Below are 17,026 nucleotides of genomic sequence, written 5' to 3' on the forward strand. Positions count from 1 at the left end.
TTCCACTGGTAATGTCTTTGATTAAAAACGGCAGGAAATGTAGTAAGAATCCATTTACTTTTATTTCAAGTGTATCTTCCAAGTTTTTAATCATTTCTGGAAACTCTAATTGCGTATTTTAATGTTTTACCACAATTAGTGTTCTTACAAGTATGTACTGGGACCATAGGGATTTCACCTGAGTCATACCAAAGACGCCAGAATAATTCCCCCTCAATTGTAAACATAAGCAGTATAGTCCTCACTTACAGGCTTTCTACACAAATTTTAAGCTCTATAAACAAGAATTCCTAATGTTTTAAAGCAAATTCCAGTGAAAACGCTCCCTAAAGTCCCCGGAGTTGTAAATATTATAAGTTTTCTAGTCCTTTCACGGCTTCCCACAGGTAATGTCTGTGATGAAAATTGGCAGGAAATGTAGTAAGACTCTATTTACTTTTATATCAAGTGTATCTTCCAAGTTTCCAATCGTTTCTGGAAACTCTAATTGCGTATTTTAAGAGTTTTACCACAATAAGTTTTCTTACAAGTATGTACTAGAAACAGAAGGATTTTAAGTGAGTCATACAAAACACTCCAGAGGAATTAGGCTTCACTTGAAAACATAAGCAGTATAGTCCTCACTTAGAGGCTTTCTACAGAAATTTTAAGCCGTATAAACAAGAATTCCTAATATTTGAACGCAAATTCCAGTGAAAACGCTTCCGAAAGTCCCCGGAGTTGTAAATATTATCAGTTTTCTGGTCATTTCACGGCTTCCCACAGGTAATGTCTGTGATTAAAAAGGGCAGGAAATGTAGTAAGACTCTATTTACTTTTTTATCAAGTGTATCATCCAAGATTCCAATCGTTTCTGGAAACTCTAATTGCGTATTTTAAGAATTTTACCACAATTTCTGAGTGTTCTTACAAGTATGTACTGGAACCATAAGGATTTCACCAGAGTCATACAAAAGACGCCAGAATCATTCGGCCTCAATTGTAAACATAAGGAGTATAGTCCTCACTTACAGCCTTTCTACACAAATTTTGACCTGTATAATCAAGAATATCTAATATTTGAAAGCAAATTCAAGTGAAAACGCTCTGTAAAGTGCCCGGAGTTGTAAATATTATCGGTTTTCTGGTCATTTCACGGCTTTCCACTGGTAATGTCTTTGATTAAAAACGGCAGGAAATGTAGTAAGAATCCATTTACTTTTATTTCAAGTGTATCTTCCAAGTTTTTAATCCTTTCTGGAAACTCTAATTGCGTATTTTAAGAGTATTACCACAATTAGAGAGTGTTCTTACAAGTCTGTACTAGAACCGAAAGGATTTCACCTGAGTCATACAAAAGAGGCCAGAATAATTCGGCCTCAATTGTAAACATAAGCAGAATAGTCCTCACTTACAGGCTTTCTACACGAATTTTAAGCTGTATAAACAAGAATTCCTAATATTTGAAAGGAAATTCAAGGGAAAACGCTCCCTAAAGTGCCCGGAGTTGTAAATATTATCAGTTTTCTAGTCATTTCACGGCTTTCCACTGGTAATGTCTTTGATTAAAAACGGCAGGAAATGTAGTAAGAATCCATTTACTTTTATTTCAAGTGTATCTTCCAAGTTTTTAATCATTTCTGGAAACTCTAATTGCGTATTTTAAAGTTTTACCACAATTAGTGTTCTTACAAGTATGTACTGGGAACATACGGATTTCACCTGAGTCATACCAAAGATGCCAGAATAATTCCCCCTCAATTGTAAACATAGCAGTATAGTCCTTACTTACAGGCTTTCTACACAAATTTTAAGCTGTATAAACAAGAATTCCTAATGTTTTAAAGCAAATTCCAGTGAAAACGCTCCCTAAAGTCCCCGGAGTTATAAATATTATCAGTTTTCTGGTCCTTTCACGGCTTCCCACAGGTAATGTCTGTGATTAAAAACGGCAGGAAATGTAGTAAGACTCTATTTACTTTTATATCAAGTGTATCTTCCAAGTTTGCAATCGTTTCTGGAAACTCTAATTGCGTATTTTAAGAGTTTTACCACAATAAGTGAGTTTTCATACAAGTATGTACTGGAAACAGAAGGATTTTAAGTGAGTCATACAAAACACGCCAGAGAAATTAGGCTTCACTTGAAAACATAAGCAGTGTAGTCCTCACTTAGAGGCTTTCTACAGAAATTTTAAGCCGTATAAACAAGAATTCCTAATATTCGAAAGAAAATTCAAGTGAAAACGCTCCCTAAAGTCCCCGGAGTTGTAAATATTATCAGTTTTCTGGTCATTTCACGGCTTCCCACTGGTAATGTCTGTGATTAAAAATGGCAGGAAATGTAGTAAGAATCTATTCACTTTTATATCAAGTGTATCTTCCAAGTTTCCAATCATTTCTGGAAACTCTAATTGCGTATTTTAAGAGTTTTACCACAATTTGTGAGTGTTCTTACAAGTATGTACTGGAACCATTAGGATTTCACCTGAGTAATACAAAAGACGCCAGAATCATTCGGCCTCAATTGTAAACATAAGGAGTATAGTCCTCACTTACAGGCTTTCTACACAAATTTTGACCTGTATAATCAAGACTTCCTAATATTTGAAAGCAAATTCAAGTGAAAACGCTCCCTAAAGTGCCCGGAGTTGTAAATATTATCGGTTTTCTGGTCATTTCACGGCTTTCCACTGGTAATGTCTTTGATTAAAAACGGCAGGAAATGTAGTAAGAATCCATTTACTTTTATTTCAAGTGTATCTTCCAAGTTTTTAATCATTTCTGGAAACTCTAATTGCGTATTTTAAAGTTTTACCACAATTAGTGTTCTTACAAATATGTACTGGGACCATACGGATTTCCCCTGAGTCATACCAAAGACGCCAGAATAATTCCCTCTCAATTGTAAGCATAAGCAGTATAGTCCTCATTTACAGGCTTTCTATACAAATTTTAAGCTCTATAAACAAGAATTCCTAATGTTTTAAAGCAAATTCCAGTGAAAACGCTCCCTAAAGTCCCCGGAGTTGTAAATCTTATCAGTTTTCTGGTCCTTTCACGGCTTCCCACAGGTAATGTCTGTGATTAAAAACGGCAGGAAATGAAGTAAGAATCTATTTACTTTTATTTCAAGTGTATCTTCCAAGTTTTTAATCCTTTCTGGAAACTCTAATTGCGTATTTTAAGAGTATTACCACAATTAGAGAGAGTTCTTACAAGTCTGTACTAGAACCGAAAGGATTTCACCTGAGTCATACAAAAGAGGCCAAAATAATTCGTCCTCAATTGTAAACATAAGCAGAATAGTCCTCACTTACAGGCTTTCTACACCAATTTTAAGCTGTATAAACAAGAATTCCTAATACTTGAAAGCATATTCAAGTGAAAACGCTCCCTAAAGTGCCCGGAGTTGTAAATATTATCAGTTTTCTGGTCATTTCACGGCTTTCGACTGGTAATGTCTTTGATTAAAAACGGCAGGAAATGTAGTAAGAATCCATTTACTTTTATTTCAAGTGTATCTTCCAAGTTTGTAATCATTTCTGGAAACTCTAATTGCGTATTTTAAAGTTTTACCACAATTAGTGTTCTTACAAGTATGTACTGGGACCATACGGATTTCACCTGAGTCATACCAAAGACGCCAGAATAATTCCCCCTCAATTATTAACATAAGCAGTATAGTCCTCACTTACAGGCTTCTACACAAATTTTAAGCGGTATAAACAAGAATTCCTAATGTTTTAAAGCAAATTCCAGTGAAAACGCTCCCTAAAGTCCCCGGAGTTGTAAATATTATCAGTTTTCTGGTCATTTCACGGCTTCCCACTGGTAATGTCTGTGATTAAAAATGGCAGGAAATGTAGTAAGAATCTATTCACTTTTATATCAAGTGTATCTTCCAAGTTTCCAATCGTTTCTGGAAACTCTAATTGCGTATTTTAAGAGTTTTACCACAATTTGTGAGTGTTCTTACAAGTATGTACTGGAACCATAAGGATTTCAACTGAGTAATACAAAAGACGCCAGAATCATTCGTCCTCAATTGTAAACATAAGGAGTATAGTCCTCACTTACAGCCTCTCTACACATATTTTGACCTGTATAATCAAGAATTCCTAATATTTGAAAGCAAATTCAAGTGAAAACGCTCCCTAAAGTGCCCGGAGTTGTAAATATTATCAGTTTTCTGGTCATTTCACGGCTTTCCACTGGTAATGTCTTTGATTAAAAACGGCAGGAAATGTAGTAAGAATCCATTTACTTTTATTTCAAGTGTATCTTCCAAGTTTTTAATCATTTCTGGAAACTCTAATTGCGTATTTTAAAGTTTTACCACAATTAGTGTTCTTACAAGTATGTACTGGGAACATACGGATTTCACCTGAGTCATACCAAAGACGCCAGAATAATTCCCCCTCAATTGTGAACATAAGCAGTATAGTCCTCACTTACAGGCTTTCTACACAAATTTTAAGCTCTATAAACAAGAATTCCTAAGGTTTTAACGCAAATTCCAGTGAAAACGCTCCCTAAAGTCCCCGGAGTTGTAAATATTATCAGTTTTCTGGTCCTTTCACGGCTTCCCACAGGTAATGTCTGTGATGAAAAATGGCAGGAAATGTAGTAAGACTCTATTTACTTTTATATCAAGTGTATCTTCCAAGTTTCCAATCGTTTCTGGAAACTCTAATTGCGTATTTTAAGAGTTTTACCACAATAAGTGAGTTTTCTTACAAGTATGTACTGGAAACAGAAGGATTTTAAGTGAGTCATAAAAAACACCCCAGAGAAATTAGGCTTCACTTGAAAACATAAGCAGTATAGTCCTCACTTAGAGGCTTTCTACAGAAATTTTAAGCCGTATAAACAAGAATTCCTAATATTTGAACGCAAATTCCAGTGAAAACGCTCCCTAAAGTCCCCGGAGTTGTAAATACTATCAGTTTTCTGGTCATTTCACGGCTTCCCACAGGTAATGTCTGTGATTCAAAATGGCAGGAAATGTAGTAAGAATCCATTCACTTTTATATCAAGTGTATCTTCCAAGTTTTTAATCAATTCTGGAAACTCTAATTGCGTATTTTAAGAGTATTACCACAATTAGATAGTGTTCTTACAAGTCTGTACTAGAACCGAAAGGATTTCACCTGAGTCATACAAAAGAGGCCAGAATAATTCGTCCTCAATTGTAAACATAAGCAGAATAGTCCTCACTTACAGGCTTTCTACACCAATTTAAGCTGTATAAATAAGAATTCCTAATATTTGAAAGCAAATTCAAGTGAAAACGCTCCCTAAAGTCCCCGGAGTTGTAAATATTATCAGTTTTCTGGTCATTTCACGGCTTCCCACTGGTAATGTCTGTGATTAAAAATGGCAGGAAATGTAGTAAGAATCTATTCACTTTTATATCAAGTGTATCTTCCAAGTTTCCAATCGTTTCTGGAAACTCTAATTGCGTATTTTAAGAGTTTTACCACAATTTGTGAGTGTTCTTACAAGTATGTACTGGAACCATAAGGATTTCACCTGAGTAATACAAAAGACGCCAGAATCATTCGGCCTCAATTGTAAACATAAGGAGGATAGTCCTCACTTACAGCCTTTCTACACAAATTTTGACCTGTATAATCAAGACTTCCTAATATTTGAAAGCAAATTCAAGTGAAAACGCTCCCTAAAGTGCCCGGAGTTGTAAATATTATCGGTTTTCTGGTCATTTCACGGCTTTCCACTGGTAATGTCTTTGATTAAAAACGGCAGGAAATGTAGTAAGAATCCATTTACTTTTATTTCAAGTGTATCTTCCAAGTTTTTAATCATTTCTGGAAACTCTAATTGCGTATTTTAAAGTTTTACCACAATTAGTGTTCTTACAAATATGTACTGGGACCATACGGATTTCCCCTGAGTCATACCAAAGACGCCAGAATAATTCCCTCTCAATTGTAAACATAAGCAGTATAGTCCTCATTTACAGGCTTTCTACACAAATTTTAAGCTCTATAAACAAGAATTCCTAATGTTTTAAAGCAAATTCCAGTGAAAACGCTCCCTAAAGTCCCCGGAGTTGTAAATATTATCAATTTTCTGGTCCTTTCACGGCTTCCCACAGGTAATGTCTGTGATTTAAAACGGCAGGAAATGTAGTAAGAATCTATTTACTTTTATTTCAAGTGTATCTTCCAAGTTTTTAATCCTTTCTGGAAACTCTAATTGCGTATTTTAAGAGTATTACCACAATTAGAGAGTGTTCTTACAAGTCTGTACTAGAACCGAAAGGATTTCACCTGAGTCATACAAAAGAGGCCAAAATAATTCGTCCTCAATTGTAAACATAAGCAGAATAGTCCTCACTTACAGGATTTCTACACCAATTTTAAGCTGTATAAACAAGAATTCCCAATATTTGAAAGCAAATTCAAGTGAAAACGCTCCCTAAAGTGCCCGGAGTTGTAAATATTATCAGTTTTCTGGTCATTTCACGGCTTTCCACTGGTAATGTCTTTGATTAAAAACAGCAGGAAATGTAGTAAGAATCCATTTACTTTTATTTCAAGTGTATCTTCCAAGTTTTTAATCATTTCTGGAAACTCTAATTGCGTATTTTAAAGTTTTACCACAATTAGTGTTCTTACAAGTATGTACTGGGACCATACGGATTTCACCTGAGTCATACCAAAGACGCCAGAATAATTCCCCCTCAATTATTAACATAAGCAGTATAGACCTCACTTACAGGCTTTCTACACAAATTTTATGCGGTATAAACAAGAATTCCTAATGTTTTAAAGCAAATTCCAGTGAAAACGCTCCCTAAAGTCCCCGGAGTTGTAAATATTATCAGTTTTCTGGTCATTTCACGGCTTCCCACTGGTAATGTCTGAGATTAAAAATGGCAGGAAATGTAGTAAGAATCTATTCACTTTTATATCAAGTGTATCTTCCAAGTTTCCAATCGTTTCTGGAAACTCTAATTGCGTATTTTAAGAGTTTTACCACAATTTGTGAGTGTTCTTACAAGTATGTACTGGAACCATAAGGATTTCAACTGAGTAATACAAAAGACGCCAGAATCATTCGTCCTCAATTGTAAACATAAGGAGTATAGTCCTCACTTACAGCCTCTCTACACATATTTTGACCTGTATAATCAAGAATTCCTAATATTTGAAAGCAAATTCAAGTGAAAACGCTCCCTAAAGTGCCCGGAGTTGTAAATATTATCAGTTTTCTGGTCATTTCACAGCTTTCCACTGGTAATGTCTGTGATTACAAACGGCAGGAAATGTAGTAAGAATCTATTTACTTTTTTTTCAAGTGTATCTTCCAAGTTTTTAATCCTTTCTGGAAACTCTAATTGCGTATTTTAAGAGTATTACACAATTAGAGAGTGTTCTTACAAGTCTGTAATAGAACCGAAAGGATTTCACCTGAGTCATACAAAAGAGGCCAGAATAATTCGGCATCAATTGTAAACATAAGCAGAATAGTCCTCACTTACAGGCTTTCTACACCAATTTTACGCTGTATAAACACGAATTCCTAATATTTGAAAGCAAATTCAAGTGAAAACGCTCCTTAAAGTGCCCTGAGTTGTAAATATTATCAGATTTCTAGTCATTTCACGGCTTTCCACTGGTAATGTCTTTGATTAAAAACGGCAGGAAATGTAGTAAGAATCCATTTACTTTTATTTCAAGTGTATCTTCCAAGTTTTTAATCATTTCTGGAAACTCTAATTGCGTATTTTAAAGTTTTACCACAATTAGTGTTCTTAAAAGTATGTACTGGGAACATACGGATTTCACCTGAGTCATACCAAAACGCCAGAATAATTCCCCCTCAATTGTAAACATAAGCAGTATAGTCCTCAATTACAGGCTTTCTACACAAATTTTAAGCTCTATAAACAAGAATTCCTAATGTTTTAACGCAAATTCCAGTGAAAACGCTCCCTAAAGTCCCCGCAGTTGTAAATATTATCAGTTTTCTGGTCCTTTCACGGCTTCCCACAGGTAATGTCTGTGATGAAAAATGGCAGGAAATGTAGTAAGACTCTATTTACTTTTATATCAAGTGTATCTTCCAAGTTTCCAATCGTTTCTGGAAACTCTAATTGCGTATTTTAAGAGTTTTACCACAATAAGTGAGTATTCTTACAAGTATCTACTGGAAACAGAAGGATTTTAAGTGAGTCATAAAAAACACCCCAGAGAAATTAGGCTTCACTTGAAAACATAAGCAGTATAGTCCTCACTTAGAGGCTTTCTACAGAAATTTTAAGCCGTTTAAACAAGAATTCCTAATATTTGAACGCAAATTCCAGTGAAAACGCTCGCTAAAGTCCCCGGAGTTGTAAATACTATCAGTTTTCTGGTCATTTCACGGCTTCCCACTGGTAATGTCTGTGATTCAAAATGGCAGGAAATGTAGTAAGAATCCATTCACTTTTATATCAAGTGTATCTTCCAAGTTTTTAATCAATTCTGGAAACTCTAATTGCGTATTTTAAGAGTATTACCACAATTAGATAGTGTTCTTACAAGTCTGTACTAGAACCGAAAGGATTTCACCTGAGTCATACAAAAGAGGCCAGAATAATTCGTCCTCAATTGTAAACATAAGCAGATTAGTCCTCACTTACAGGCTTTCTACACCAATTTAAGCTGTATAAATAAGAATTCCTAATATTTGAAAGCAAATTCAAGTGAAAACGCTCCCTAAAGTCCCCGGAGTTGTAAATATTATCAGTTTTCTGGTCATTTCACGGCTTCCCACTGGTAATGTCTGTGATTAAAAATGGCAGGAAATGTAGTAAGAATCTATTCACTTTTATATCAAGTGTATCTTCCAAGTGTCCAATCGTTTCTGGAAACTCTAATTGCGTATTTTAAGAGTTTTACCACAATTTGTGAGTTTTCTTTCAAGTATGTACTGGATCCATAAGGATTTCACCTAAGTAATACAAAAGACGCCAGAATCATTCGGCCTCAATTGTAAACATAAGGAGTATAGTCCTCACTTACAGCCTTTCGAAACAAATTTTGACCTGTATAATCAAGAATTCCTAATAATTGAAAGCAAATTCAAGTGAAAACGCTCCCTAAAGTGCCCGGAGTTGTAAATATTATCAGTTTTCTGGTCATTTCACGGCTTTCCACTGGTAATGTCTTTGATTAAAAACGGCAGGAAATGTAGTATGAATCCATTTACTTTTATTTCAAGTGTATCTTCCAAGTTTTTAATCATTTTTGGAAACTCTAATTGCGAATTTTAATGTTTTACCACAATTAGTGTTCTTACAAGTATGTACTGGGACCATAGGGATTTCACCGGAGTCATACCAAAGACGCCAGAATAATTCCCCCTCAATTGTAAACATAAGCAGAATAGTCGTCACTTACAGGCTTTCTACACAAATTTTAAGCTGTATAAACAAGAATTCCTAATGTTTTAAAGCAAATTCCAGTGAAAACGCTCCCTAAAGTCCCCGGAGTTGTAAATATTATCAGTTTTCTGGTCCTTTCACGGCTTCCCACAGGTAATGTCTGTGATGAAAAATGGCAGGAAATGTAGTAAGACTCTATTTACTTTTATATCAAGTGTATCTTCCAAGTTTCCAATCGTTTCTGGAAACTCTAATTGCGTATTTTAAGAGTTTTACCACAATTTGTGAATGTTCTTACAAGTATGTACTGGGACCATAGGGATTTCACCTGAGTCATACCATAGACGCCAGAATAATTCCCCCTCAATTGGAAACATAAGCAGTATAGTCCTCACTTACAGGCTTTCTACACAAATTTTAAGCTCTATAAACAAGAATTCCTTATGTTTTAAAGCAAATTCAAGTGAAAACGCTCCCTAAAGTCCCCGCAGTTGTAAATATTATCAGTTTTCTGGTCCTTTCACGGCTTCCCACAGGTAATGTCTGTGATTAAAAATAGCAGGACATGTAGTAAGACTCTATTTACTTTTATATCAAGTGTATCTTCCAAGTTTCCAATCGTTTCTGGAAACTCTAATTGCCTATTTTAAGAGTTTTACCACAATAAGTGAGTTTTCTTACAAGTATGTACTGGAAACAGAAGGATTTTAAGTGAGTCATAAAAAACACCCCAGAGACATTAGGCTTCACTTGAAAACATAAGCAGTATAGTCCTCACTTAGAGGCTTTCTACAGAAATTTTAGCCGTATAAACAAGAATTCCTAATATTTGAACGCAAATTCCAGTGAAAACGCTCCCTAAAGTCCCCGGAGTTGTAAATATTATCAGTTTTCTGGTCATTTCACGGCTTCCCACTGGTAATGTCTGTGATTAAAAATGGCAGGAAATGTAGTAAGAATCTATTCACTTTTATATCAAGTGTATCTTCCAAGTTTTTAATCATTTCTGGAAACTCTAATTGCGTATTTTAAGAGTATTACCACAATTAGATAGTGTTCTTACAAGTCTGTACTAGAACCGAAAGGATTTCACCTGAGTCATACAAAAGAGGCCAGAATAATTCGTCCTCAAAAGTAAACATAAGCAGTATAGTCCTCACTAACAGGCTTTCTACACCAATTTAAGCTGTATAAAGAAGAATTCCTAATATTTGAAAGCAAATTCAAGTGAAAACGCTCCCTAAAGTGCCCGGAGTTGTAAATATTATCAGTTTTCTGGTCATTTCACGGCTTTCCACTGGTAATGTCTTTGATTAAAAATGGCAGGAAATGTAGTAAGAATCCATTTACTTTTATTTCAAGTGTATCTTCCAAGTTTCTAATCATTTCTGGAAACTCTAATTGTGTATTTTAAAGTTTTACCACAATTAGTGTTCTTACAATTATGTACTGGGACCATACGGATTTCACCTGAGTCATACCAAAGACGCCAGAATAATTCCCCCTCAATTGTAAACATAAGCAGTATAGTCCTCACTTACAGGCTTTCTACACAAATTTTAAGCTGTATAAACAAGAATTCCTAATATTTGAAAGCAAATTCAAGTGAAAACGCTCCCTAAAGTGCCCGGAGTTGTAAATATTATCAGTTTTCTGGTCATTTCACGGCTTCCCACTGGTAATGTCTGTGATTCAAAATGGCAGGAAATGTAGTAAGAATATATTCACTTTTATATCAAGTGTATCTACCAAGTTTCCAATCGTTTCTGAAACTCTAATTGCGTATTTTAAGAGTTTTACCACAATTTGTGAGTGTTCTTACAACTATGTACTGGAACCATAAGGTTTTCACCTGAGTAATACAAAAGACGCCAGAATCATTCGTCCTCAATTGTAAACATAAGGTGTATAGTCCTCACTTACAGCCTCTCTACACATAGTTGACCTGTATAATCAAGAATTCTTAATATTTGAAAGCAAATTCAAGTGAAAACGCTCCCTAAAGTGCCCGGAGTTGTAAATATTATCAGTTTTCTGGTCATTTCACGGCTTTCCACTGGTAATGTCTGTGATTACAAACGGCAGGAAATGTAGTAAGAATCTATTTACTTTTATTTCAAGTGTATCTTCCAAGTTTTTAATCCTTTCTGGAAACTCTAATTGCGTATTTTAAGAGTATTACCACAATTAGAGAGTGTTCTTACAAGTCTGTACTAGAACCGAAAGGATTTCACCTGAGTCATACAAAAGAGGCCAGAATAATTAGGCCTCAATTTTAAACATAAGCAGAATAGTCCTCACTTACAGGCTTTCTACACCAATTTTAAGCTGTATAAACAAGAATTCCTAATATTTGAAAGCAAATTCAAGTGAAAACGCTCCCTAAAGTGCCCGGAGTTGTAAATATTATCAGTTTACTAGTCATTTCACGGCTTTCCACTGGTAATGTCTTTGATTAAAAACGGCAGGAAATGTAGTAAGAATCCATTTACTTTTATTTGAAGTGTATCTTCCAAGTTTTTATTCATTTCTGGAAACTTTTATTGCGTATTTTAAAGTTTTATCACAATTAGTGTTCTTACAAGTATGTACTGGGACCATACGGATTTCACCTGAGTCATACCAAAGACGCCAGAATAATTCCCCCTCAATTGTAAACATAAGCAGTATAGTCCTCACTTACAGGCTTTCTACACAAATTTTAAGCTGTATAATCAAGAATTCCTAATGTTTTAAAGCAAATTCCAGTGAAAATGCTCCCTAAAGTGCCCTGAGTTGTAAATATTATCAGTTTTCTGGTCCTTTCACGGCTTCCCACAGGTAATGTCTGTGATTAAAAACGGCAGGAAATGTAGTAAGACTCTATTTACTTTTATATCAAGTGTATCTTCCAAGTTTCCAATCGTTTCCGGAAACTCTAATTCCGTATTTTAAGAGTTTTACCACAATAAGTGAGTTTTCTTACAAGTATGTACTGGAAACAGAAGGATTTTAAGTGAGTCATACAAAACACGCCAGAGAAATTAGGCTTCACTTTAAAACATAAGCAGTATAGTCCTCACTTAGAGGCTTTCTACAGAAATTTTAAGCCGTATAAACAAGAATTCCTAATATTTGAACGCAAATTCCCGTGAAAACGCTCCCTAAAGTCCCCGGAGTTGTAAATATTATCAGTTTTCTGGTCATTTCACGGCTTCCCACTGGTAATGTCTGTGATTGAAAATGGCAGGAAAAGTAGTAAGAATCTATTCACTTTTATATCGAGTGTATCTTCCAATTTTCAATCGTTTCTGGAAACTCTAATTGCGTATTTTAAGAGTTTTACCACAATTTGTGAGTGTTCTTACAAATATGTACTGGAACCATAATGATTTCACCTGAGTAATACAAAAGACGCCAGAATCATTCGGCCTCAATTGTAAACATAAGGAGTATAGTCCTCACTTACAGCCTTTCTACACAAATTTTGACCTGTATAATCAAGAATTCCTAATATTTGAAAGCAAATTCAAGTGAAAACGCTCCGTAAAGTGCCCGGAGTTGTAAATATTATCGGTTTTCTGGTCATTTCACGGCTTTCCACTGGTAATGTCTTTGATTAAAAACGGCAGGAAATGTAGTAAGAATCCATTTACTTTTATTTCAAGTGTATCTTCCAAGTTTTTAATCATTTCTGGAAACTCTAATTGCGTATTTGAAAGTTTTACCACAATTAGTGTTCTTACAAATATGTACTGGTACCATACGGATTTCCCCTGAGTCATACCAAAGACGCCAGAATAATTCCCTCTCAATTGTAAACATAAGCAGTATAGTCCTCACTTACAGGCTTTCTACACAAATTTTAAGCTCTATATACAAGAATTCCTAATGTTTTAAAGCAAATTCAAGTGAAAACGCTCCCTAAAGTCCCCGGAGTTGTAAATATTATCAGTTTTCTGGTCCTTTCACGGCTTCCCACAGGTAATGTCTGTGATTAAAAACGGCAGGAAATGTAGTAAGAATCTATTTACTTTTATTTCAAGTGTATCTTCCAAGTTTTTAATCCTTTCTGGAAACTCTAATTGCGTATTTTAAGAGTATTACCACAATTAGAGAGTGTTCTTACAAGTCTGTACTAGAACCGAAAGGATTTCACCTGAGTAATACAAAAGAGGCCAAAGTAATTCGGCCTCAGTTGTAAACATAAGCAGAATAGGCCTCACTTACAGGCTTTCTACACCAATTTTAAGCTGTATAAACAAGAATTCCTAATATTTGAAAGCAAATTCAAGTGAAAACGCTCCCTAAAATGCCCGGAGTTGTAAATATTATCAGTTTTCTGGTCATTTCACGGCTTTCCACTGGTAATGTCTTTGATTAAAAACGGCAGGAAATGTAGTAAGAATCCATTTACTTTTATTTCAAGTGTATCTTCCAAGTTTTTAATCATTTCTGGAAACTCTAATTGCGTATTTTAAAGTTTTACCACAATTAGTGTTCTTACAAGTATGTACTGGGAGCATAGGGATTTCACCTGAGTCATACCAAAGACGCCAGAATAATTCCCCCTCAATTGTAAACATAAGCAGAATAGTCCTCACTTACAGGCTTTCTACACAAATTTTAAGCTGTATAAACAAGAATTCCTAATGTTTTAAAGCAAATTCCAGTGAAAACGCTCCCTAACGTCCCCGGAGTTGTAAATATTATCAGTTTTCTGGTCCTTTCACGGCTTCCCACAGGTAATGTCTGTGATGAAAAATGGCAGGAAATGTAGTAAGACTCTATTTACTTTTATATCAAGTGTATCTTCCAAGTTTCCAATCGTTTCTGGAAACTCTAATTGCGTATTTTAAGAGTTTTACCACAATAAGTTTTCTTACAAGTATGTACTGGAAACAGAAGGATTTTAAGTGAGTCATACAAAACACTCCAGAGGAATTAGGCTTCACTTGAAAACATAAGCAGTATAGTCCTCACTTAGATGCTTTCTACAGAAATTTTAAGCCGTATAAGCAAGAATTCCTAATATTTGAACGCAAATTCCAGTGAAAACGCTTCCGAAAGTCCCCGGAGTTGTAAATATTATCAGTTTTCTGGTCATTTCACGGCTTCCCACAGGTAATGTCTGTGATTAAAAAGGGCAGGAAATGTAATAAGACTCTATTTACTTTTTTATCAAGTGTATCTTCCAGGATTCCAATCGTTTCTGGAAACTCTAATTGCGTATTTTAAGAGTTTTACCACATTTTGTGAGTGTTCTTACAAGTATGTACTGGAACCATAAGGATTTCACCTGAGTCATACAAAAGACGCCAGAATCATTCGGCCTCAATTTTAAACATAAGGAGTATAGTGCTCACTTACAGCCTTTCTACACAAATTTTGACCTGTATAATCAAAAATTCCTAATATTTGAAAGCAAATTCATGTGAAAATGCCCCCTAAAGTGCCCGGAGTTGTAAATATTATCAGTTTTCTGGTTATTTCACGACTTTCCACTGGTAATGTCTGTGATTACAAACGGGAGGAAATGTAGTAAGAGTCTATTTACTTTTATTTCAAGTGTATCTTCCAAGTTTTTAATCATTTCTGGAAACTCTAATTGCGTATTTTAAGAGTATTACCACAATTAGAGAGTGTTTTTACAAGTCTGTACTAGAACCGAAAGGATTTCAACTGAGTCATACAAAAGAGGCCAGAATAATTCGGTATCAATTGTAAACATAAGCAGAATAGTCCTCATTTACAGGCTTTCTTCACCAATTTTAAGCTGTATAAACAAGAATTCCTAATATTTGAAAGCAAATTCAAGTGAAAACGCTCCCTAAAGTGCCCGGAGTTGTAAATATTATCAGTTTTCTGGTCATTTCACGGCTTTCCACTGGTAATGTCTTTGATTAAAAACGGCAGGAAATGTAGTAAGAATCCATTTACTTTTATTTCAAGTGTATCTTCCAAGTTTTTAATCATTTCTGGAAACTCTCATTGCGTATTTTAAAGTTTTACCACAATTATTGTTATTACAATTATGTACTGGGACCATACGGATTTCACCTGAGTCATACCAAAGACGCCAGAATAATTCCCCCTCAATTGTAAACATAAGCAATATAGTCCTCACTTACAGGCTTTCTACACAAATTTTAAGCTCTATAAACAAGAATTCCTAATGTTTTAACGCAAATTCCAGTGAAAACGCTCCCTAAAGTCCCCGGAGTTGTAAATATTATCAGTTTTCTGGTCCTTTCACGGCTTCCCACTGGTAATGTCTGTGATGAAAAATGGCAGGAAATGTAGTAAGAATCTATTCACTTTTATATCAAGTGTTTCTTCCAAGTTTCCAATCGTTTCTGGAAACTCTAATTGCGTATTTTAAGAGTTTTACCACAATTTGTGAGTGTTCTTACAAGTATGTACTGGAACCATAAGGATTTCACCTGAGTAATACAAAAGACGCCAGAATCATTCCTCCTCAATTGTAAACATAAGGAGTATAGTCCTCACTAACAGCCTCTCTACACATATTTTGACCTGTATAATCAAGAATTCCTAATATTTGAAAGCAAATTCAAGTGAAAACGCTTCCGAAAGTCCCCGGAGTTGTAAATATTATCAGTTTTCTGGTCATTTCACGGCTTCCCACAGGTAATGTCTGTGATTAAAAAGGGCAGGAAATGTAGTAAGACTCTATTTACTTTTTTATCAAGTGTATCTTCCAAGATTCCAATCGTTTCTGGAAACTCTAATTGCGTATTTTAAGAATTTTACCACAATATCTGAGTGTTCTTACAAGTATGTACTGGAACCATAAGGATTTCACCTGAGTCATACAAAAGACGCCAGAATCATTCGGCCTCAATTGTAAACATAAGGAGTATAATCCTCACTTACAGCCTTTCTACACAAATTTTGACCTGTATAATCAAGAATTCCTAATATTTGAAAGCAAATTCATGTGAAAACGCTCCTAAAGTCCCCGGAGTTGTAAATATTATCAGTTTTCTGGACATTTCACGGCTTCCCACTGGTAATGTCTGTGATTAAAAATGGCAGGAAATGTAGTAAGAATCTATTCACTTTTATATCAAGTGTATCTTCCAAGTTTTTAATCATATCTGGAAACTCTAATTGCGTATTTTAAGAGTATTACCACAATTAGATAGTGTTCTTACAAGTCTGTACTACAACCGAAAGGATTTCACCTGAGTCATACAAAAGAGGCCAGAATAATTCTTCCTCAATTGTAAACATAAGCAGAATAGTCCTCACTTACAGGCTTTCTACACCAATTTAAGCTGTATAAAGAAGAATTCCTAATATTTGAAAGCAAATTCAAGTGAAAACGCTCCCTAAAGTGCCCGGAGTTGTAAATATTATCAGTTTTCTGGTCATTTCACGGCTTTCCACTGGTAATGTCTTTGATTAAAAACGGCAGGAAATGTAGTAAGAATCCATTTACTTTTATTTCAAGTGTATCTTCCAAGTTTCTAATCATTACTGGAAACTCTAATTGTGTATTTTAAAGTTTTACCACAATTAGTGTTCTTACAATTATGTACTGGGACCATACAGATTTCACCTGAGTCATACCAAAGACGCCAGAATAATTCCCCCTCAATTGTAAAAATAAGCAGTATAGTCCTCACTTACAGGCTTTCTACACAAA

The sequence above is a fragment of the Myotis nattereri genome, assembly GCF_964212035.1.
Source record: "Myotis nattereri genome assembly, chromosome: X".
In the NCBI taxonomy this organism is placed as follows: Eukaryota; Metazoa; Chordata; class Mammalia; order Chiroptera; family Vespertilionidae; genus Myotis; species Myotis nattereri.